At 36.4% G+C, this 23,320-nt stretch overlaps 2 protein-coding genes across 2 annotated transcripts in view; one reads left to right on the plus strand and one right to left on the minus strand.

Moving 5' to 3' along the window:
• kek3 (kekkon 3) overlaps positions 1-14,190 on the minus strand; it is a 54,078-nt gene extending 39,888 nt beyond the window's left edge. Inside the window, exon 1 of the mRNA XM_034971231.2 lies at positions 13,933-14,190. The gene's annotated coding sequence lies outside the window, so the exon portion shown is untranslated. The remainder of the gene's footprint in view (positions 1-13,932) is intronic.
• LOC117984778 (hsc70-interacting protein-like) overlaps positions 10,863-23,320 on the plus strand; it is a 38,889-nt gene continuing 26,431 nt past the window's right edge. Inside the window, exon 1 of the mRNA XM_069500438.1 lies at positions 10,863-10,879. The gene's annotated coding sequence lies outside the window, so the exon portion shown is untranslated. The remainder of the gene's footprint in view (positions 10,880-23,320) is intronic.

Raw genomic sequence — 23,320 nt, forward strand, 5'->3', positions numbered from 1 at the left:
TAGTTTCAGTCATTGAATAACTACCTATTTGCAATAGATAAGCACATTCATGCGAAGCCAACTATTAAGTATTAAAATAAAATAGTGTTCCAATACAGTAAACTTCATAAGTTTATTCTTACGCTATAGTCAAAGCAGTTTCTTGTGCCAACAAATCCCAACTTAAAACAACTTACATTAAAACTTTACACTAAACCAATATTCAGACGTTGCTTAGCGTAGCGTGTTGCTGACAATGCAACGACATTTTAATATCACCAACGACTTTTAAAACATCTACCTATAGAATAACAAGCTACCTCTGTGTCTTTTTTAATACAAATAGCGATCAAACGAGCAGGCGGGTCATTTGATGTTAAGTGATTATCGCCGCCCATGAACATTTGCAGCACCAGAGGCACTGCCGATGCGTTGCCGGCCTTTCAAGAATATATTGGTCCGCCCCTTGAATAACCCCATGTTGTAATGTAGTGTGAACACCGCCGATGGGAGTTGATTCCACAGTTTGCATGGGCGTGTAAAGAAGGATCTGGTACAACGGACTATCGAAATACACCAGACACCCAGGTGGTGAGGGTGAAATTGCTTACGGTGGCGCGCGGTGCGGTTGTAGAAAAAGGAGGGCGGAATGAGGGCAAAAAGCTCTTTAGAGCACTTTGTCCAATTTTGCCCATTTTTAGGGTTCCGACCCTAAAGTAAGCTAACACAGTCATTAGGTACCTACTGTGCTGTGACTAAGCCGTCTAATATGATGAGTGATGACTGATGTTTGCATGACTGTTTGTTGCTGCACGATTCTCTGTTCTATCAGTCATTCATCAATCATCAGTCATGTAACTGATGCATCTTCTAATAGGTAAGCATTGAAATTTTAAACCGAAATTGTGACGACTTCTTAATAACAGAAATCAATAAGTATTTTTTTGCGAACTAATTTACTCCATTCTAAAGCAAAACATAAAGCCAGTTAGTCTCTACTGCATTTACCTTATTAAAAACTCGACGTTGGCTTCCTCAACAAACATTTGCTACTTGAATCCTAACTTCAATTAAACTCAGATGAGAATTAACTAAAGGATACGTTACAGACGCTTTAACTGAGTACGGAACACGGAGGATTACGATACAATCCCTCACATTCAAGAGGCTTTTGCGAAGACATACGTAAGCTGCACTCTTTAGCTACATTTTAACATTTTGAATTCTGCGACTTTTTGGATTTTCTTTTGAATTATGAGATTTATCGAAAATCTTTTAATACAGTTTTTATTTCTTTTAAAATCAACGCCATTCCTCTATCCCTAATATAATGTAGAAGGTTGGAAGTTAATTCAAATCACCTCTCTGACTGCTTCCAAAATAACATCCTGTATATCTATGTTACGTGATACGTCATCATCATCTCAGCCCATCACCGGTCCACTGCTGAGTATGGGTCCATTTGTTTTATTCAGATACAAGTTAGCCCTTGACTGCAATCTCACCTGGTGGTAAGTGATGATGCAGTCTAAGATGGAAGCAGGCCAACCTGAAAGGGGTATGCCAGTTTTTATTAAACCCATTCCCCTTTTGGTTTCTACACGGCATCGTACCGGAACGCTAAATCTCTTGGTGATACGGCTGAGCCGGTAGGGTGGTAAGTGGTAAGTGGTGGCTAAGTGAGGATTCGCAGACATCACACACCTGTGGGAACAACGGAAAACTTGCAGGTTTCCTCACGATGTTTGCCTTCACCAGCTACTGGTTTTTTTTTTCAGTAAAACGTTTAAAATTGTTATACCCATATAGCTAGGTTCGTTTTATATCAGGAGGTAGTATGAAAGTAGTTGCAGGTCAAACTATAGAAAAGTAGAAGTAAATCTATAAGCTTATCCAGCTCATCGCGATGCTGTTCGTGTTCAGACGTTGCAAGTTTTCTCATGCATATGATTTGTATGCGACGGAGTTTACAGAAACAGAGCACAAAGTTCAGCTGTATACTTACCTGCAAGTCCTTGTTTGTTATTTTTAGGGTTCCGTACCTCAAAAGGAAAAACGGAACCCTTATAGGATCACTTTTTTTTCTAAATGTCAAAAATTTGTTGTCTGTCTGTCTCTCTGTCAAGAAACCTACAGGGTACTTCCCCTTGACCTAGAATCGTCAAATTTGCTAGTTATGTAAGTCTTTTAGCAGACATAAGAGGAAAAATCTGAAAACCGTAAACTTGTGGTTACAACACAAAAAAAATTAAATTTTGGACATGAACTAATAACTAGTATTTTCAATTATCAAAGTAAGTTAACTATACCAAGTGGGGTATCATATGAAATCTCTTCAAAGGCTTCACCTGTGCATTCCGAAACAGACTTTTATTTATTTCTATGCATCATAGTTTCTGATTTTTCGTGCGAAATGTCGAAAAAAATACCCGAGTACAGAACCCTCGGTGCACGAGTCTGACTCGCACTTGGCCTGTTTTTCTTTTTTTCAAAAAATCGCGCGCGTCGTCGCGCCCTATTTCCGTTGCGCATTGAATTTTTTTCTGTATTGACAGCCAAAAAGTTATAATCCTAATTATTATTGGCCAAAAATCACTCAGCAATGATTAGTTTAATAATCATATTATTGTTGCTTTTCATAAAGACAATTACCATACTCTACCAATATAAAATAACTTCCGCATAACATACCTACGTAGTTTTAACAAACGTTGCAGTACACCATATGCCCAGCCAGACGGTTGGCGACGACACTAATCCTTTTAGTGGATAACGAACTGCCCAGGTTAACTCAGATAACATGGCATTGCACTGTGTATTTAAATTAAGTACTTATTTATACTGTTGTTTTGTACGACATACAAGGAAAGTGCTATTTTCTAAACCAATTAAAAGTTTTCATTGCATTTTCTGCTGACTACATCATCTTGTGGTGTTTTTAGTTCGTTTTCTCGGTGTTGCATCTTCGAAATGGAAATAGAAAGATTTTTGATTCAAATAAACGTTTACAAAATACAAATGCTTTTTGAATTCTCAAAAGAATCTAACAGTTCGGAATGACATTCCTACCTAGAAGAACTAGCAAGAAACTTGACGGTTGCTTTTTTCAATGTTCATATTACAATCATTAGGTATATTATGCCATAATTTTCTAAATGTGTAAAAGGAAAAACTGACTGACTGATTTATCAACGTACCTACAGCTTAAACTACTAGACTGAAATTTGGCATGCAGAGCTATTACCTATGACGTAGACTAAGAAAGGATTTTTGAAAATTTAACATCTAAAGGAGTAAAATAGGAGTTTAAAATTTGTGTAGACCACACGGATAAAGTCGTAAGCATAAGCTAGTACTTAGTATAATAAATTAAACCACTGTAATACGGAACCCTCGGTGCGCGAACCTGACTCGCACTTGACCAGTTTTTTTTTGTTGACGGGGAGGAAATCTGCATCGCTAAAGTAGGAATTTAGGAAATGAGTTTAATTTTATTAATTGTTAGTGTGAAACAAAATTCTCCAAATAATAAACAATAAATGATTATTATCATTTTGTATGGTATAGCAAGTAAATACTTAACTCGATTAAAACCGATATCAACTTAGACTGATAAAATAAGATTAAAGCCAACGACTTTAACTTCGTATCTTATATCCCACTTTCAACATATCCCTTCGAATTTAAGCCAAACCAACAATTCACAAACTTCAAAATGGCTCTATTATCGTTACTCGGATACAATTAATCCCATACTGAAATTAACTCTTGAAAGACCAAACTCTTTGCTCAAGTAGTGAGAATATTTTTTAATAAGAATTATTTTTTTATTCAGATACAAGTTAGCCCTTGACTGCAATCTCACCTGGTGGTAGGTGATTATGCAGTCTAAGTTGATAGCGGGCTAACCTGGAAGGGGTATGGCAGTTTTTATTAAACCCATACCCCTTTGGTTTCTACACGGCATCGTACCGGAACGCTAAATCGCTTGGCGGCACGGCTTTGTCGGTAGGGTGGTAACTAGCCACGGCCGAAGCCTCCCACCAGACCAGACCAGAAATTTAGAAATTATAAAATTCCAAACCCCTGCCAGGAATCGAACCCGGGGCTTCCCACTATTAAGACAACAGCGCTCACCACTGCGCCAGGGAGGTCGTCGAAAAAGAATCATACGCATAACTAGCATACACACATAAACTCGTACACTTATCTTAATATTCTATTTTGTTATTAAAATTTACACTTTTATGCAATTTAATCGGTTGGTAAAATCCTTGATTATTTATTCCTAATGAGAATGATATTATACCTAACATAGACCATGTTACGTTCATATTATTATTAAGTACAACTTACTATATAAAAAATATTAAAAAACCGACTTCCAAAACCACTACAAAGTAAAAATTAACTTTTGTTTCTACACGTGTATGTATGTTGAAGTCGGGCGAGCTGTACGCTCTGATTTCTAGTTTCTGTTATTATGCTTAGTGTAAGTACTCATTGCTTGGTACCTAAAATATTAATTCACCAGCATAACTTTCCAAATCCAAATGGCTTAGGAGTTCAGTACCTTCCAGCATCAGGATTGAAGAGTTGGGACTTGGAATTCAATAACAAACTCTATGCTCGGCATTTACAATGTTATTTCACCAGGAACAGTTCGTGAATCTCTTTGGTTTAGAAGTGCTGTACCATGCATCATCAGGTTTGAGGAGTTCAGACTTGGAGTGTAATCATGAAGTCGTTGCTTGATACCTAAAATATCAATTCACCGTCAGAAATTCCTGAATCCCCACGGCTTAGGAGTTCAGAAACTTGCAGCATAAGGATTGAGGAGTTGGGATCCAAAGTTCAATGTCGTCTAGTCTATTCTTGGCACTACAAATAATATTGCATCATCCGCAGTTCCTGAATCACTATAGTTTAGGAGGGTTATACCCTACATCATCAGGGTTGAGGAGTTGGGACTTGGACTCCAAGCATGAAGTCGTTGTTTGATACCTACAAAATTAATTCACTATGAACACTTCCTGGATATTGATAACTTAGGTGGGCAGGAACCCTGCAGCATCAGGATTGAGGAGTTGGATCCAGAAATTTTTATGGGACCACCACGGAAATATCCTCGTTGATTAAGCAAGAATTTGCAAATCGGTCCTGAAAAACTCGAAAAAATCGATTTGTAGGTACATACATTTAAAAAAACGGGCCGAATTGAGAACCACCTCCTTTTTTGGAAGTCGGTTAAAAAGGATAAGGTGACTGATAAACTACTGGACGCATCGGTAAAAACCAACCCCTAAGGGGGTAAAAAAGGTTAGTTGTGTAGTCCACGCGGACGAAGTTGCAGGCATAAAGCTAGTGCCGTACTTATAAGATTCGTGCTCAATGTTCAGTGAGACAGAAGTTACAAAACCACGAGAGTACAGATTAAGATGATAGCTCTACAAAATGTTACCAATGTGTGTTTTAAGTCTGCACTTTATGTACCTATGTAACTTATCTTCTTCTTTTCTAAATAATATATAACATCATTGATTTCTATCTTTTTTACCCTACGGAACCGACGACGTTGCACTTTTTAAGTAATCTACTTTACGCGTGAGTTTTCTTTTCACGATTCACGTGTCATGACTTCATAATATATTCGGTGGGATAAACTTTTCACGTTCTTACTTCGAATATTCGCTTCCTTTAACATAAAATATGCAGTAAGTGGGATCTTCTCATGAAAATTAAACCATCAGGAATGCCTTAAGTTGTTACCGGTACTTTACGCACACAAAAATATTTTTTGTAGGATATTAGATATGTATCTTAGGTTATGATTAAATATTTCCATTTCCCCTCAAACTTAGCGTAAAGCTAATGTTGAGAACAGTGGCGGACTAAGGGTGGGGTGGTGGCGGGGGTCCGCCCCAGGCCTTGGGTTTAGGGAGCTTCAAACCTTTAGTAAAATGCCAAATATGTTCAGTTAATTAGAGCAACTTTTGAGTTGCAGTCCCTCATAAAAAATCAAAAAAGAGAAATAGATTATTAAGTACAAATAAGTTAATTTTTGTACAATTAAAAGAAAAAATTTACACTCGTTTGGCTCGCGCTTATATTTTGTTATTGATTAATTTATTTCTCATGGACCCAACTCTGGGAAACAAATCCAACAAAAATAAAAGAATATTATACAGATATATTATAGCAGAGAACAGGGGCCTCGTTTAGTGATGCCGCCCGGGCCTCCGGCGAGCATAGTCCGCCTCTCATCGAGAGGCGATAGATAGGTACTATAATATTGTAGATCTTATTTATTGAGCCGAATAATAATCAGGTAGGTACCTAGGTACGCTTTAATTAATTTTTTAGTGTAGCAGAAATCAAAAACACTACACGTAGATCTATCAACTCGCACAGAATCCATACTGCCATACTAATATTATAAGTGCGCAAGGGTTTATCTGTTTGTCTGTCAGCTAGCTTTTCACCGTAGCCCATCCGTTTAACCGATTTTGACGAAATTTGGTATAGATATACCTAGCTTGCATCGCGGGGAAGGACACACCTACATATGCTACTTTTTGTCACGGAAAATTAAAGAGCTCTCAGGGGATTTTCAAAAACCTAAATACACACTGAAGAAGTCGCAGACGGCAGAAATCATCTATTTCATAAAGAGATGGCTTGCATCGCAGAGACGGATATTGGTTACTTTTTCCTGGAAAATCAAAGAATTTCTACGGCATTTTTCATAAACGTAAACTTACTTATCATTTAGTAATAAATATTTGTAGAATTAAACGATTTAAAAGTGTTAAACCGAAAACGTATTATCGGTAATCGTTTGTCTGTATACTTAATGACGAAATTAAGCCGACCATATTTTTCACACCTTAATTAAATAGTACTCGCATTCGATGAACAAAGCGTACCCGTTAAACACAGTCGGCCAAACAATCGCACGAGCTGAGCACATACGTGGCAATTGTATTGAATTTCTGATAATTTGCATTCGCTGCAACGTTTTGTGACCGGCTAATAATTTTATGGTGGCAATTTACCAATTAAATCCGGTTGCGGTTGTGTTGTTGTGAATAGAATAGTTGCATAGGGAGCTCAGGCATCCGTTGGACAGACGTTACAAATGAAATATGCAGTTACAATTTCAACGCAATAAATTAGCTCTCGTACATTTTGCACTTGTAATACACGTAATAAAACTACAAACCTAAAAACTATTGAAACAAATCTAATGTAGCCATCACTCAACATCAACAAACACATTAATTAATTTAAAAAAAACCCATCACTGACACTACGCTGGAAAAGGCGTGCCATACAAAATGACAATAGGCTACTTGACTCATATCTAATTTCGTCTAATAAATGATTATTTATTATAGTATTTCGCTTAAGACAACGAAATATATCAATAACAATTATTAAAAACGCAGGATGGATATATAAATCCAATTTAAAAAAATACAGTTTTTATTTTTATTTGAAACTCAGAAAACGCTGTCAGCCATGATGTGACGTCATTAAATATGTAAACAAACAAATGTCATCCCTATTGACTAACGTAGTATCCATATATATAAAATTTCAAGTCCTCCTGACTAACTTAAATATCAATGCACAGCCTAAACATCTAAACAGCTGGTTCTAGATACATGAAATTTGGTGGGTGTGTTCTTTGTAGGTAAAGAGAAGGTATCCACTAGGAAAGGATTTTTTGAAATTCCACCCCTGAGTGGGTTAAATGGGGGTTTGAAATTTATGAATACCACGCGGGCGAAGTCACGAGCATAAGCTAGTTTTTATATATTTCTAAAAACTCATAGTAAACGTAAAAAATTATCGTTTTCTCTTTATAAATTGAATAAGTTATTAAGTAAGACTTACAACAAAGTGATCTTTGCAAAAATAAATTTGGGTTGCAGTCGTTAGTGATATAGGATCCCTTTAAGCAAGTCTTCGCGTGTTACGTATATTTATTTCACTGGGCACTCTAATCCACAACTTTCCTGTGGTCTTTATCGATGCGTTTTTACATTCTCGGATGATACAATAACGATAATTACTATATTTTTCATGTAAACTAGTATAGAAGTCATGTTTATTAAACTTTGGTAGGTTATGCTGTTGTTTACAAATGCATGACGTCAGTGCACAGATAATCTATCGGCCAAACATGGCCGACAGTGTTTTCACCTGTCTAAGAAAAATATATTTTTAAATTAAAGTTTTACGGTTTTTAGGGCGCAAAAAAATATAGTGTTAATTTTTTTGATCTAATAGGACAAATATTAACCATTTAAGACCTACTTAAAAAAAGTGTCAACTAGCCTATTATTTTTGTGCCGATTCAAAGTGCTTTACTGAACGTATCGGGAATTAAAGTTGACACTTTGCGTCAAATGGTGGTGTTAACACTATGCCAACAGATGTATTATCACTAACATTAAATTTAGTTACGGGTACTGTCACATGACGCTCACTACTGGTATTAGAGCCAAAACGGCGAAATCAAGTTGCTTTAAAAACAGGTCGCCAATCCTAGGTCCAGCGTACTGGTATTATTAGACATCGGTGATCAATGACTATAGGTAGAGTTATAGACGATTCAACTTAACGTACCATCACATAGCTACGAACCAATTATTTTTTGTATTGTTTTGCAAAAGTTTGCAAAAAATTTCGGCAAAAAGGCACTGATGAAAATTTGGCCTTTCAACATAATAATTTTCCACGAATACGACGCGATGTGGACGCGGCCATTCAGTACACTTTTCGAATTCATGATTTGTGTTTCAAAGTTGTTACTTTACATTGCAGTATATCTACCATGTACATCACGAAGATTTTCTTTATTAAAGTAGGTAGACTCTACGTAGGAATTTTCCCGTTTAAATAAAATTTTCCTTCTCGTTACTTTATAAAATTTATTAGGAGTCGCTTCCGTTGCGCAAGAAGTCTCAACTCTCGAACAACAAGCGGCATCTCGAGTCACAACGACTGCTTTTAATTATTCTAAGTAGGAAGCTAAAAGTATTAAGCGTTTCTTGTTCGGGTACCTACGTATGAAACTTCGTACGCTGCATCGTCTGCCGCGAAAGCCTTCGTTGCATACGAAATTGCATGAGGAAGTTTTGAACACAGCTACGATAAAACATTAATTTACGATACAGCGGGTCTACTAAATTCTATACTAATATTATAAATGCGAAAGTGTGTTTATTTGTTCATCCTACCTTCACGCCCTAACTATCCAACCAACCGACTCGATTATTGGTACCTATAGAGAATTTTGGAAAGGAAGAAGAGTGACATAGGCTACTTTTTATCCCAGATAATCATACAGTTCCCACGGGATTTTAAAAACGTAAATCCACGCATACGAAGTCGCGGGCCTCAGCTAGTACATTATAAGTACCTAGCTATTGCTTTCTAAGTTACTTTTATAAATCATAATCATTCATAATGTTTAAAGAATTTTTAAAGAATGCTATAAAAAAAATTACTTACCTACCTATACAATTATACATATAATCCCTAAAGGATCTTTAAAAAACCTAAATCAGATAAAGTTGAGAGCAAAAGCTAGTAAAAGTTAAGCAAGAATATAAAAACAGCTATTATACCGGTAATTTACCTCAGACTCAAATTAAGAATTGGATATGGCAACAAGAGCCAAGTGTAAAAATAGAAAAGCGAAACGCTTCTTTCTCTATTTGCCTAGTCGCGGTGATTGCCTCCCAGTACTGCTATTCTCTAAGTCTGTATGAATAGTATTCAACTTGTACACATCGACGAATTGAAAATGAAGAAAAAAGTAGTTTATCTTTCGTTTAGGTGATTTGATAGACCCAGCCGCGAAAATACAAATTTTAGTTAGTTTTTCAAAAATAGTAACGAACCTTAACGAACTCTACGATGATGTTTTAGAGAATAATACGACACAGCTGGAGCACAAATTCATTTAATACAATCGTGTTCTATGGATGAGAGTCTGCTTTTAATCAACTGCAACCAATTATTGACAAGAGCGCTCCTATCCGGTTAATTAGTCACAATGGCAATGCAAGTATCAATTCACGCAAAGCTATCGTGATTATTGTTACATATAAATAAGCTTAACACTAAGACAGTCTTACTGCTGCACTCAAGAGTCGCTTAATCGTTACTTGAGTTTAGTTAAAACGAGACAGAGCTATATATTTCTCACATAAATCTGTCTCGTTTTAACTCAATCTTAAGTAACGATTAGCTTAGATTAAATAACTTAAGTACATATTATATCCAAGTGAGATATACACTAATAGTAATAAACTAGCTTGTGCTCGCGACTTTGTCCGCGTGGACTACACAAATTTCAAACCCTATTTCACCCCCTTAGGGGTCGAATTTTCAAAAATCCTTTCTAAGCGGATGCCTTCGTCATAATAGCTATCTGCATGCCAAATTTTGTACAGAGGTACAAAATTTGAGATTTCTAGGTCCAAGGATTTGGGCATGACGTTGCGTCGATAAGTCATACACAGACAAACATGGATTGCGACTTTTCTAAATAGTTGCTATGTATGTAGAGGTGAAGTTAGAAAATCTCGTTCAGACTTGTGCGATCCAATAATGCCTTATTTTCGCTACCATCACTGAATTTGATATTACGTAGTAGCTGAAACGTCGGACCAAATCAAGCGCCGAGATCCAAACGAGGTTCGCTACGACTCAATGAATTCATATGAACGAGCTCAAGGACCTCATAAACGGGCTAGGTCTATCTAGCTATTGCTAAATGCAATAGATGTAGGCGGCAAGTTCCGTCCTCCCTTAAAAAATCATTAATTGACTGTTGTCGTCAGCAAGATGGCAGCCTAATATTACGTTTGTAAAAAGCATTGATGTTGGAATCCCCCTAAAAAGACTCAACTCTCTACTAACTACTCACCTCTGACTGCCGTACTCAGAGTCGCTAATCGTAACTTAAGATTGAGTTAAAACGAGACAGATTTATGTGAGAGATATAGCTCTGTCTCGTTTTAACTAAACTTAAGTAACGATTAAGTGACTCTGAGTAGGTACGGCTGTAACTCTATCAACTCACAACCCAAACCGATGAGGTTACAAACTTGTTTTGACAGTAGGTTTTTTATAAAATACCCATTTAGACAGTGGTCACTACCTAAAAAAGGATTTTTGCTAATTCTACCCCTAAAGTTGATAAATTACGCTTAATTTGAGGAGAAATAGTCATGATAAACTTGTTTGTCGATTAAAAATGAACAAATAAGTAATTCTTATGAGTTTCAGTATTTTTCGTCGATTTCCAAAAATTCCATTCGAGTGAAGCCGAGGTAGATCAATTATTATAGATTATAGCTAAGCGAATGAGCAGTCCAGTACGATGCTCTATAGAATGCTGTATAAATAATTATAATTATATAAATAGTGTTGCCTATTACCATCTAATGGTCATCGCATGCGAAGATGGTCGCAAGACCCGGGAGACAGAAGAGCCGCCCGCCTGTCTTGAAAAAAAAAAGAAAAGAGAATGCTGCACATTTTGCTGACAAATGCTGAGCATTTTTTCAATGCAATCTAATTGGCGAAATCTTCTTCATAAGTATTTCAGTAGGTATTATTATAATTACCTACTTATAAATAATCTATAAGTAATTAAATTGTTTACTTACATACCGAAATCTCTAATAATAATATCATTAGAGGCTTCAACAAGGAAATTAAGCAACTTTAAAGCGAAAATAAAAATCTTCTTATTGCCCATTACGTGAGAATTTCAAAACCGTTCCGTGAAAGGGAAGGGAACTTCTGTGTAAAATTTCAGCTTTCTATGTCCAAGGGCTTGGGCAGTCAGTGAGTTAGGACCTTTCTTTATAGATTATTAGATGATGCCCGCGACTTCATCCGCGTGGATTTAGGTTTTCAAAAATCCCGTGGGAACTCTTTGATTTTCCGGGCTTAAAAATTGCCTATGTCCTTACCCGGGATGCAAGCTATATCCCATATATGGATGGGCCGTGAAAGGCTAGCAGACAGACAGACAGACATAATTTTGCATTTGTGATATTAGTATGGATACAGTAAAGAGAACCTATCATAACCATAATTATGTAAATCTTTTTGAGATACTAAATCCCATGACTATAGTATTCCTTTTATATACAAAGTTTTTTAAATAACAAATCCTCTGAATTTCACGGTTCAGTAGCTACTGTAGACATACCAACTCAATACCGATAGAGTTCTGAAACGCGGATTACAAGATTACACTTTAGATCCTATCCCACTCGACGGATTTCAAATGTCATCAATATCCATCAGTTCTCTAAAAGCTCTGTGGAACAAAACGCTAAACCGATAAAAACTGTCAGCAAACGTATCGTAAAGTTAAGGCTGTTTTTCCACCAGGGATGTGAGAGGATGCGCAACGAGGGATATGTATGAAACCAACCAGTAGGATAGCAACATTTTCATAGAATTCATCGATGAAGATGAAACGATAACTTTTAGATGGGTTTCATCATTACGTATCGTCACAAATGTCTGCTAGAAAGATAACTTTAGTTTTTGTAGTAGATTTATCCTTTAGGTATAGTTTAGTAATTTAAGTAGTTACCTATATATTATTTTAGTGACAATTTGACGCGCAATGAAAAATATTAATCTTCTCCAGACACCAAATCCAAAAAGTGCGTCATATCTCAAATATAATATATGTAGGTAAGCCCACACAATATGTGAAATCAAGGTAAGTCAGCTAGCACAGAAATCTAACTCGGATTTGAATGGCCACTTTATGATAGCTCTTGAGTCTTGGGCCAATGATTGGTTAGTTGTTCAAGTAGGGCCGTGGAGTAGTGTTTGTTAAAATTGATGTCGCAATTCATCCGTAGCACACAATCACTACCCCTATTATAAATGCGAAAGTGTTTGTTTGTTGGTTTGTTGGTTTGCTGGTTTATTGGTTTGTTGGTTTGACCTTCAATCACGTCGCAACGGAGCAATGGATCGACGTGTTTTTTTGCATGGGTATAGTTTAAGACCAGGAGAGTGGCATAGGCTACTTTTTATCCCGGAAAATCAAAGAGTTCCCACGGGATTTTTAAATCCAAATCCACGCGTACGAAGTCGCGGGCATCAGCTAGTAGTCCATAATACAAAAACAATTACTACGTAAAAAGATTTCTATTTATTTCTACTCTAGTGTTTCCCTGCGAATCTGATTGTATTTCGCCACTCATTCCTTGCCATGCAGCACGAAAATACATGAGTAGGTACATACCTCTGTTACTAGGCAAGTATTTAGGTATTCGAATGTGACTTTTCATTATAAAATTAATAATAATCGACACTATACAGTCTCACTAGCTGATGCCCACGACTTCGTCCGTTTGGTATTAGGTTTTTTAAAAATCCCGTGGGAACTCTTAGATTTTCCGGGATAAAAGTAGCCTATGTCACTTTCCAGGTCTTTATCTATACCCATGCAAAAAACCACGTCAATCCGTTGCACCGTTGCGACGTGATTGAAGGACAAACCAACAAACCAATAAACCAATAAAACAACAAACCAACAAACAAACACATTTTCGCATTTATAACAAGGGTAAGTACTGATTTTCATTTGTGTCATTTATTATTTTATTAAATGATATCCCTACTTTAAAACCGCGAGTAAATAAACCCTTTTAAAACCATACCTAGCACTGAATACTTTAACTAATTGTTACTTGCTAACTCTTATTACAAAATGCAAAGCCGCATGCAAATTTTATCCCTTACTTGCACGCACACGAAGTCTGAGTAACGGTTACTTACATATGTATGTACGGCTTTATTACACGTAAAAACCGTATTTCCGTAAAATACAGCCGAGAAGCAACGCACTGGGCTCAATAAATCTTTTTTATTACACCAAAATATCAGACTTCTTACCTTATTAAATGTTATTATACTTGAATTAAACCTCCCTAACATCATTTCCGGTGTACTCAAGTCAGTAATTTGGTTCACACATCTATTAATATCACTTCCATAGACACACTTATACACCAAACAATCATTTTATGTTCGAATTTCTTTTATCTGAACGCAAAAAAACTTATCACATTCAGAAAATATTTTGCATTTTTAGAAGTGGAGCGATGTTACACAGTTTTTGTCACGGTCCAGTACGCTACGTCAGTCCGTAGATGCCGCCTTCGTAGACTGAATTTCCGCCCGCCCAAACGACTGGCGCCGAAGCAAGGCGAACTTAGCCGAGTGAAGACGATTCTGTGTAACCCACTCGATGAAGTGGTAAGTTTTTACGAGCAGCAGTTTGGGAGTAGGCACGATGAGGACAAATATGAAAAGATTGTTCGACACCTGCTCCCTTTTACTTTCAAGTTATATTTTGTTGAATGGTTATTACATAATTATATCGGTCATCAATAAATATTGACGTGATTTATTTTATTTGACAGGGAATGGACTTGAAGAGATCATAAGCGATAGTAACTTCACTTTAATTTCACTGAGTATTAATTATGGCACAGTGTATAATACGCGGCCGAAAGTAATTTACATCGGCCTTTAGAATGACATTTCGGCTTTGTAGAGCGTTGTCTCGGTCACTCATATCTATATGACGTTTTGTCGGTTTCAATGACAGGGATAGTGGTCTACAAATCTGCTATCTCCTTCTAAAAGTCGATGTACATTACTTTTGGCCCCGTACTGTACCTTCCTATATTATTATGAAGACTTGGTTGTCGTACAGATAAATATACTTAAATACATCCGTACTAAAATTATAAATTCGAAAGTGTGTCTGTATGTCTTTCTATCTGTCTGCTAGCTTTTCAGGGCCCAACAGTCTAACTGACTTTGACGAAATTTGCTACTTTTTTATCCCGGATAATCAAAGAGTTCTCGTGGGAATTTTAAAAAACCTAAATCCACGCGAACAAAGTTGCGGGCATCATCTAGTCTAGTATTAAATAAGATATTTAATTTTTTTTACTAGCATCTACTTGACCGAAAACATATTCTCAAATTTAACAATTCATAGAAAAAAATTTACATAATATTTAAAATAAATATTAATTAATTTTGGACATGTAGAAGTTTCGTTTCAAAATGATAGCTCAGAGTCTCTCAACAGGCGATGGAAAGAACTAGGTATGGGTTTCTCTAAGTAATCATATCAGAAAATATGAGAAACATAGTAAAAAGCAGAGTAGGCCGTTAGGCCCATATGCCTATACTATAGGCATATGGGCCTTACGGGTTGCGAAGCTGAAGTGCGGAGTGCGGAGGAGTGAAGGGCGGAGCACATAGTTCAAAGAAGTGGCAGATATTGGAGTCCCAAGGTACTGGAATTAGGGCTGGCATTGTTTTAAACAAATGTTTTACACCGTAGCGAGCACTAAGTCAGCAGTTTTGCCGATGTGGCTTTTTGTTAAAGCGAGCTGCGTGAGTTGTCCTGTAACCACCGCTAGCACTTGTCCACTCCTACTATCACTAATTGTATTAGAGTAGGTAAAACTTAAAATTAAAACTCTTAAGTTCTTGTGTTATCTCTTTGTAATATTTCACCCCAACCTTGGGAGGGAACACGGCGCTACCTAAAACCAGTAAAATCTTTTAAAATAAAATAAAAATGTGTATGTACAGGTTCACCAATGGAACCTGTACATACACATTTTTATTTTATTTTAAAATATACACATACATGTAAAACTAAAGACGTTTTGTGTCTTTTTAAACTGTTTTATTTCCAACCCGGACTGGTGAACTCGGATTGGAAACCGTAGTGTTGGTAGACTAATTATAGACATAGACAGACGACTTCATACGAGTTGCAAGGGTCATTTTGTAAACATTTGTTAAAAATATGATTGCGATGAGATAAGTATGTAAATAAATGAGAGATTAAAATAAATTATTATGATGATAGAACTTCCTAAACTGGTTATTTAATAGTACTTTCTTAGTTAGATAATAAATTAATGTCACTTTCAGCAATTCCTTTAATAACATTTACGTCCCCATAATGCGATTTAAACGCAATCAAGCGGCTATTAGGAGGGTTCCGTAACAAACTTAGCAAAGTTCTGCTTTCCTCAAAGATACTCATACAAGCTTTGATGGAAAGTTTCTTGCCAAAGATTTGAGGTCTCCCACATCAAAATCCCTTCTCACTGATTCGGAATTTAAATGTGCCTTTAGGGCGATATGAGCTAGGAAGTTTTCTACTATATGACTTAATGTTAAACGTACAATGTACATACATATTTTTTAGGCAAATACAGATACCTATATGAACAGCTTCAAGCTTATTTTACACTAGGTACGGGATATAAATTATATTATAGTACGGTCAAAATTTAAGGTTACAACAATTCGCATAGAGCTAAAAATTTGTACGAATGTTGAGAACATCAATATAAATGATGGGGACTTTTCACAATTCATTTATATATTGGTGTTTCCAACATTCGGACCAATTTTTAAGTTCTATATTTTGACCGGAAATAAGCTTTATTAAAGAGAAAAATGTTGAAATATAATAATAAACGCAATATAAAGGTGCTGGCAGTGGCAACTTTTCAATAGTTGTTCACTTTAAGCAACAATGTGGCGGCCTAACCCGCGAGATGATACAGTTTGTTTCATACAAAAATTTGTCAAAAGTAAACGCACCAGCGACTGGCTTACATGCACATTAGCAGAAAATTAATGTATCGTGACGTCGCAATACATAAAAGAAGACATAAAATTAAAAAACCTAAAATACAAGTGTATCTAAAAACTTACTCTTTACTTAAGGGTTGCCGACACAGGTTTTACTTTATAAAACCTGTGTAGGCAGTAAGTACCCTTGCAGCATCAGATTCAGGAGTTGTTAACCCAGAGTTAACATTTTTTATGTTTCAATTGTAACTAAATTCATGTGCAAAATTCCGTGAGAATCAGTTCAGTAGAGTAGTTAAATTTTGTTAAAATTAAAACTATAAACCACTACCTAGTGGAACGCCTCTGACCCATGGCATATAATCCTAAAACACATCTCAGAACATGCTCTAAGGTGAAATTTGTTTGCAAAATGCAAAAAACCACATTTGAATCTGTCCAGTAGTTTTGCAGGAAAATGGTACCTAAGAAACGTACTGACTTAGTATAACATTCAAAATAAGATTGCAGTGTGGCCTTGTAACCTTCAGTAATAAAACATATCTAAAAACCTACCCTAAAAGGAATAAATAGGTGACAGACTGACTGACTGATCTATTAACGCACAGCTCAAACCACTGGACGGATTGGGCTGGACATGCAGATAGCTATTATGACGTAGACATCCGCTAAGAAAATATTTTTGAAAATTTATCCCTTAAGGTTGTAAAATAGGGGTTTGGAGTTTGAGTAGTCCACGCGCGAATGAGCTTGTAACATGTACATAATATACAACGTTAGTTTTAGTATACGCAAAACTTGAAAGTAGTTTGTTCAGAATCAGTAACAGAATCGATTGCAATCATTTTACTACGGGTTATATTTTGACCAAAAAATATTTTAAAATCCTGCAAGTTTGAACACCTAGTTAAGTATCTAAATTACGCATGAGCATAACCGGAACTGTTTGTTTTCCCGGGATAAAAAGTAACCATGTAAAAAATCACGTCGATCCGTAGCTCTGTTGCGGCGTGCTTGAAGAATAAATCTGTTAAAAATAGCATGCCATCCCGCAGGAACTGTTTGTTTTTCCAAGATAAAAAGTAGCCTATGTCACTCTCCAGGTTTTCAACTATACCTAACCATCAAAAAAAAAAAAAAAATCACTTGATCAATTATTTGCACAGAAGGTAAGGCCCACGGCACCGTGCCGTTTTATAGAACAATCGCGACGGTCTACGGTACTTCATATAAAACGAGGAGCATATAATGCCATTGTTGCAGTACTGAAGAGAACTCGTAACAGTAGATCCCGATTTTATTGCGCCGCTCCATGATGCAATATGCAACTGTATAAAGCAAAGCACGGTGCTTCTGATGAACTCCATACAAATATTATTGCTTTATTGCTTTTAAAGCTCAACAAAAATGTCCTTTATTTGAATTCCCGGATTACCTAAAGGTAAAATAGGTGTGTGGGACGTGACAGATTCAATTTCCATCATGCGCAATTCAGAAAATGACTAAATTGACTCATCATGATCAACCCATCGCTGGCTCACTACAGAGCACGGATCTCCTATCCGCGCCGGTTCAAACCACACCCATTGCACTATTGTTGACACCTACTCCTAGCACAAGCTTCACGCTTAATTGGCCATAGTCCACCACGTAGGCAAAGTGCAGACTTCACACAGGAGGACATTATGGTGAACTCTCAGGCATGCAGGTTTCCTCACGATGTTTTCCTTCGCTGCAGGTTTGTCTGTTTAGGCTTGTGGCTCCTCATATTTTCATGCAACTTGTGAAGTTTGAAACCAGCTTGTACATAAAATAACAATATGAACTTAACATTTTTGTTGAACTTCATGTTTGCCAAGACTTTATAGGAACTCGTATAAAGTCTCGGCAAACATAATCAAGACGACATCTCTTATGTGGACGGAATCTTTGAGGGAAAGGGTACCTATACCTAATATTCGCCGAAAATTCGGCTTCAGAAAACCTTTCAATAATCCCAGTTGCCCTAAAGGGAATTTTAATGACGATAGGTATGTAAGTAGAGTTTTACTGAACAAACGTGTGTGTGACTTTGTAGGAATAACTTTTAATTTAAAATACGTTCAGATAATATTTGAAAAGTTTTGGAGAATGGATTTCAAAAAACTTTCCACATTTCTAATTACGAATTCGTTGTTTATTTAACTTGATATTAAAAAAAGCTTAAGCCGCAACTTTGTCTACGTGGATTTAGGTTTGGTCTGGTTTTGAAAGTATCGAAAAAGCGCGAAATATGAAAAATCACAGTAAAATCACTGCGAATATAAATGCGAAAGTATGTTTGTTTGTTGGTTTGTTAGTGTGTCCTTCAGTCACTTTGCAACGGGGCAACCGATTAACGTGGTTCTTTGCATGGTTAGATATACTTACTTAGTTAATAATCTGGCGAGTAACATAGACTACCTACCTACTTTTCATCCCAAAAAATCAAAAAGTTCTCACGGTAGGTATTTACAAAAGTAAATCTAGGCAAACGAAGTTGCAGCCATCAGCTACTTATGTATAAAATGCAATAAATAACTTCGCTTATGTACATTGAGTTATTATATCTATAACTAGCTTATGTCCGCGACTTTGTCCGCGTGGACTTTAGGACTTAGCGAAAGTTCACGTCATAATAGCTATCTACATGCCAATTGCCAAATTTTAGCCCGATCCGTCCAGTAGTTTAAACTGTGCGTTGATGATCTAGATCAGTCAGTGTGTCAGTCAGTCAGATTTACCTTTTATATATATGAGACTATCTTATTCCCGCGACTTTGTCCACTTGGACAACACAAATTTCAAATCCCTATTTTACCCCTGTAGGGATTGAATTTTCAAAAATCCTTCCTTATCGGACTTTGACGTCATAATAGCTATCTGCATGCCAAACAGCCCGATCCGTCCAGTAGTTTGAACTGTGCGTTGATAGATCAGTCAGTCAAGCAGTCGGCTTTTCCTTTTATACATAAGAAGATAGAAGATGTGTCTTTTTATTTAGCTTTAAGGAATTAAGTAACAAGTCACGCGATATCGACCTGAAACTTAAGAACAAGAACAGAACATTTGACATTGAATGTAGACGAAATGTTCGAGACCTTTCGAGACACTTGGAACCACAGACCACAATTGTCACAAGTTTCGTGTCCATGGTCGTCACTTGAAGAAAATTCCAAAGACCTTGGGAATCCCAAAGTATCAAAAATCATTGAATTATTTAAAACTTTAAATAAGCCAATGATTTTTGATCCTTTGGAATACTTAATACTTACTTACTTGGAGTTAGTTACTTTATAATTTGACTTTGTTGATTTCAATTTAAAGTCAAAGAATAAACATTTTTAAAAACAAAAGTTAGTGCGTTGTTAATGTTTTTTCTTGTTATTGTGCCGTCTCCTATCGGAGGTTGGCAATCATTAGGACTATCTGCACTTTGGACTGCTACAGCCGCTGCTGCGCGGAATAAAGACAACGTTAGTCTTCCCGTACCACTGGTGTAAATTCTTGAGCCACAATGTTCTTCTTCGGCGGGGTGGTATTCTGCCGGCTATTTACCCCATATATGCGATTTCTCATAATATGGCCAAAATACTCCAACTTCCGCACTTTTACCGTTTTCAGGATTTCAAGATCTTTGCTTAGCCTTTGTAGTAGGCACCTACTGTTGCATTCTTGACACGCTGTCAACAGTCGCAAGTGATTCTCAACATTCTTCTATAATGCTTGTTATGTAATGTTTCTTCTGTAATGTGTGGGGTTCATGTTTGTTATATAATTATTTTAACTAAAACTAAATTAGTAAAGTAGATACCTAATAGTTAAGCGTAACTAGAATAAATAATTTCCATTTTACGGAATGCTTCAAATATTGAATTTGAAGTCCATTTAGCACAACATTCTTAAATCCCGAGATTCAGAGATCTGCGAGCATATTAGGTACACCTAAAGTCGACTACGATCCGTCCACATAAAGATACCGTTTTAATTGTGTTTACCGAGACTTCACTGAACAAACTTCCAGCTTCTCAATTGCTGGATTTATACGTAATTCCGATCCTTTTTTACTGCCTTGGATATAATTATAAATAAGTGAACATACAGCCATAAATGTCAGTGTATTTTTATATAAACTTGCTATTCATGTTATTGTATGGACTCGTTATAATACTTAAAATAAAACACGTCGTCTTTCACCCATCCAGCTTGTACCCTTGTACCCTTTGATTAAAGCGTATCGGTACCTACCTATCTCGACGAATTTCATTTCAATTAGGGCTATTTTACCCTTTTTTGAAAAGTGTCTTAATTTGATCCTAAAGTGATAATAAATTACCAAAAATTTACAAAAAAAATATTCGACCGATAAGTGCAATAACAATGCATTCAAATTTTGGATTTCACCTTTACTTGTTCTGCCAAAAGCCCTCTCTTCGAGCCTATGTTCCCAAAAAGCAAAAAGCACTTCGTATATTTAGATATTCAGTTAGTGGTTTTTAGAATGCAAAAACCTACGATTGACAATTAAATTCCAATATTTTGGGAACTTCATTTTTGCAGCAGACCTGCAATAAATCAAAATCATTTCATGTAGGATATCTACTTAATATCTTTTATGCTAAATCAGTGACTCTACTACTGCAATTAGTGTAGACTATACTTTCTATTGTTTCATAATTTTCTAGATCTCCTATATTGATATGAAGTATGAATGCAGAGGTATGAATTGGAAAACAGGGGAAAGGGACTAACCTCAATTCTATGGTGAAAACTTTGCAACCACTAACTATCTTACAGGCCAAACTCGTCAAAGTTTGTTACTGTGACTTCCTGATAGTCACTTGGCCGTGTTTAAATTTCATTTTGGTGAGACAAAAATCTTAATATCTAAATCTAACCTAAATCTGAATATAGGTTTATGTATAAAAGGTAAAGCCGGTAAAGCTGACTGACTGACTGAATAATTTATCAACGCACAACGAAAACTACTAAACGGGTCGGGCTGAAATTTTGCATGCAGATAGCTATTATGATGTAGACATCCGCTAAGAAAGGATTTTGAAAATTCAACCCCAGGGGGTGAAATAGGGGTTTGAATTTATGTAGTCCACGCGGATGAAGTCGCGAGCAGTTATAGTGCTATTATAAACTACCAGAGGTAAACATGATTTAAAATTATTTTAGTTAAAATAGGTACATGAATCCAAACCCAAAGGGCTTCTTATCATTAAGAACCTATCGCCGGCTCACTACAAAATACGGTCCTCCTCTCATAGTGAGAAGAGTTTCAGGCGTAGTCTACCACGAATGGTCAACTTATGGCCAAGTGCGGATTGGTTGACTTTACACACCTTTTTTTAAAAAAGACTATTACCCATGTTAAATGACTAATATTCCCCTTTCCTCTCCAACTAAGCGTCAAGCTTGTGCTAGGAGTAGGTACGACAATAGTGCAACGGGCGGGGTTTGAACCGTCGACCTTTCGGTTTTCAATCCACTCCTTAAGGTACCTGTTGAGCTATTGAGGCTCAAAACCTCTCACCTATGAAAACATTATGGCGAACTCTCAGGCATGCAGGTTTCCTCACGATGTTTTCCTTCACCGTTAAAGCAAGTGATATTTAATAATTACTTAAAACGCACGTAGCTCTTAAAAGTTAGAGGTACAGCGTGCCCGGGATTGAACCCACGACCTCCGATTAGGAGGCGGACGTCCTAACCACTAGGCATCACAGGTTCTTGGCTGAAAGGGCTACTAGATACACTTAATAATATTCATCAAGATATTCGGTTTTAAATGTAGACTAAGTACTACTAGTAGGTACTTGGTTACAAGCAGACCTGGTGGCAAGTGATGCTGCAGCCTAAGATGGAGTGCGTTTGCCTAGAAGATACATATTCACTCTTGACTTGAAGGTACCCATATTATAATTGGAGGGGAAAACTGATGCTGGAAGGGCGTTTCAGATCTTAGCGGCTTCGAATTAGAAATTGTTCCTGAGGGATCCAGTGTTGACAGAAAAGTTAAATTACAGTAAAATATGATGATATTTTATTTTTCTTTTGTACAACATAACCGAATGTGAAACCTGAGTTTGTAATTAAAATGCGGTGAACGGTGGGAAGTAAACTATCTTAAATAATAAACATGTACGTGTTTGCAACATTCCATTTATTGCGATGTGTTTAGATGTGATACGAAGCAAGAGCTGATTTTAGTCTGTGGGTGGGTCTCACTATTCCCTTTGAGCTTTCCCATTGATGATAATACTGATACTACTTGTATCACTATTCCTGAGTCTGAGTCTTCGAGAGCTTGAGTCTGAAGTCCTTACAAATTTACCTATAATATTATAAAGAGCTATATTAATTATTGTTAGTTTGCGAGTTTATAATATGTAAATCTCCGAAACTAGGAGTCCGATTTGAAAATTCTTTCACTGATAGATAGCGACAATATCTCCGAATACTCTAGGTTATAATTAGTTATTCATCGAAGTCGCGAACAACAGCTAGTCGATTATAAAATTAATTAATCAAGTAATCAAAATATTAAATTCCAAATTAATACATGCCATCGCAATATTATTAATATTTTGTAACAATAAAATAGATATTACGTTTTATA

Source organism: Maniola hyperantus, chromosome 8 (assembly GCF_902806685.2).
Source record: "Maniola hyperantus chromosome 8, iAphHyp1.2, whole genome shotgun sequence".
Classification (NCBI taxonomy): domain Eukaryota; kingdom Metazoa; phylum Arthropoda; class Insecta; order Lepidoptera; family Nymphalidae; genus Maniola; species Maniola hyperantus.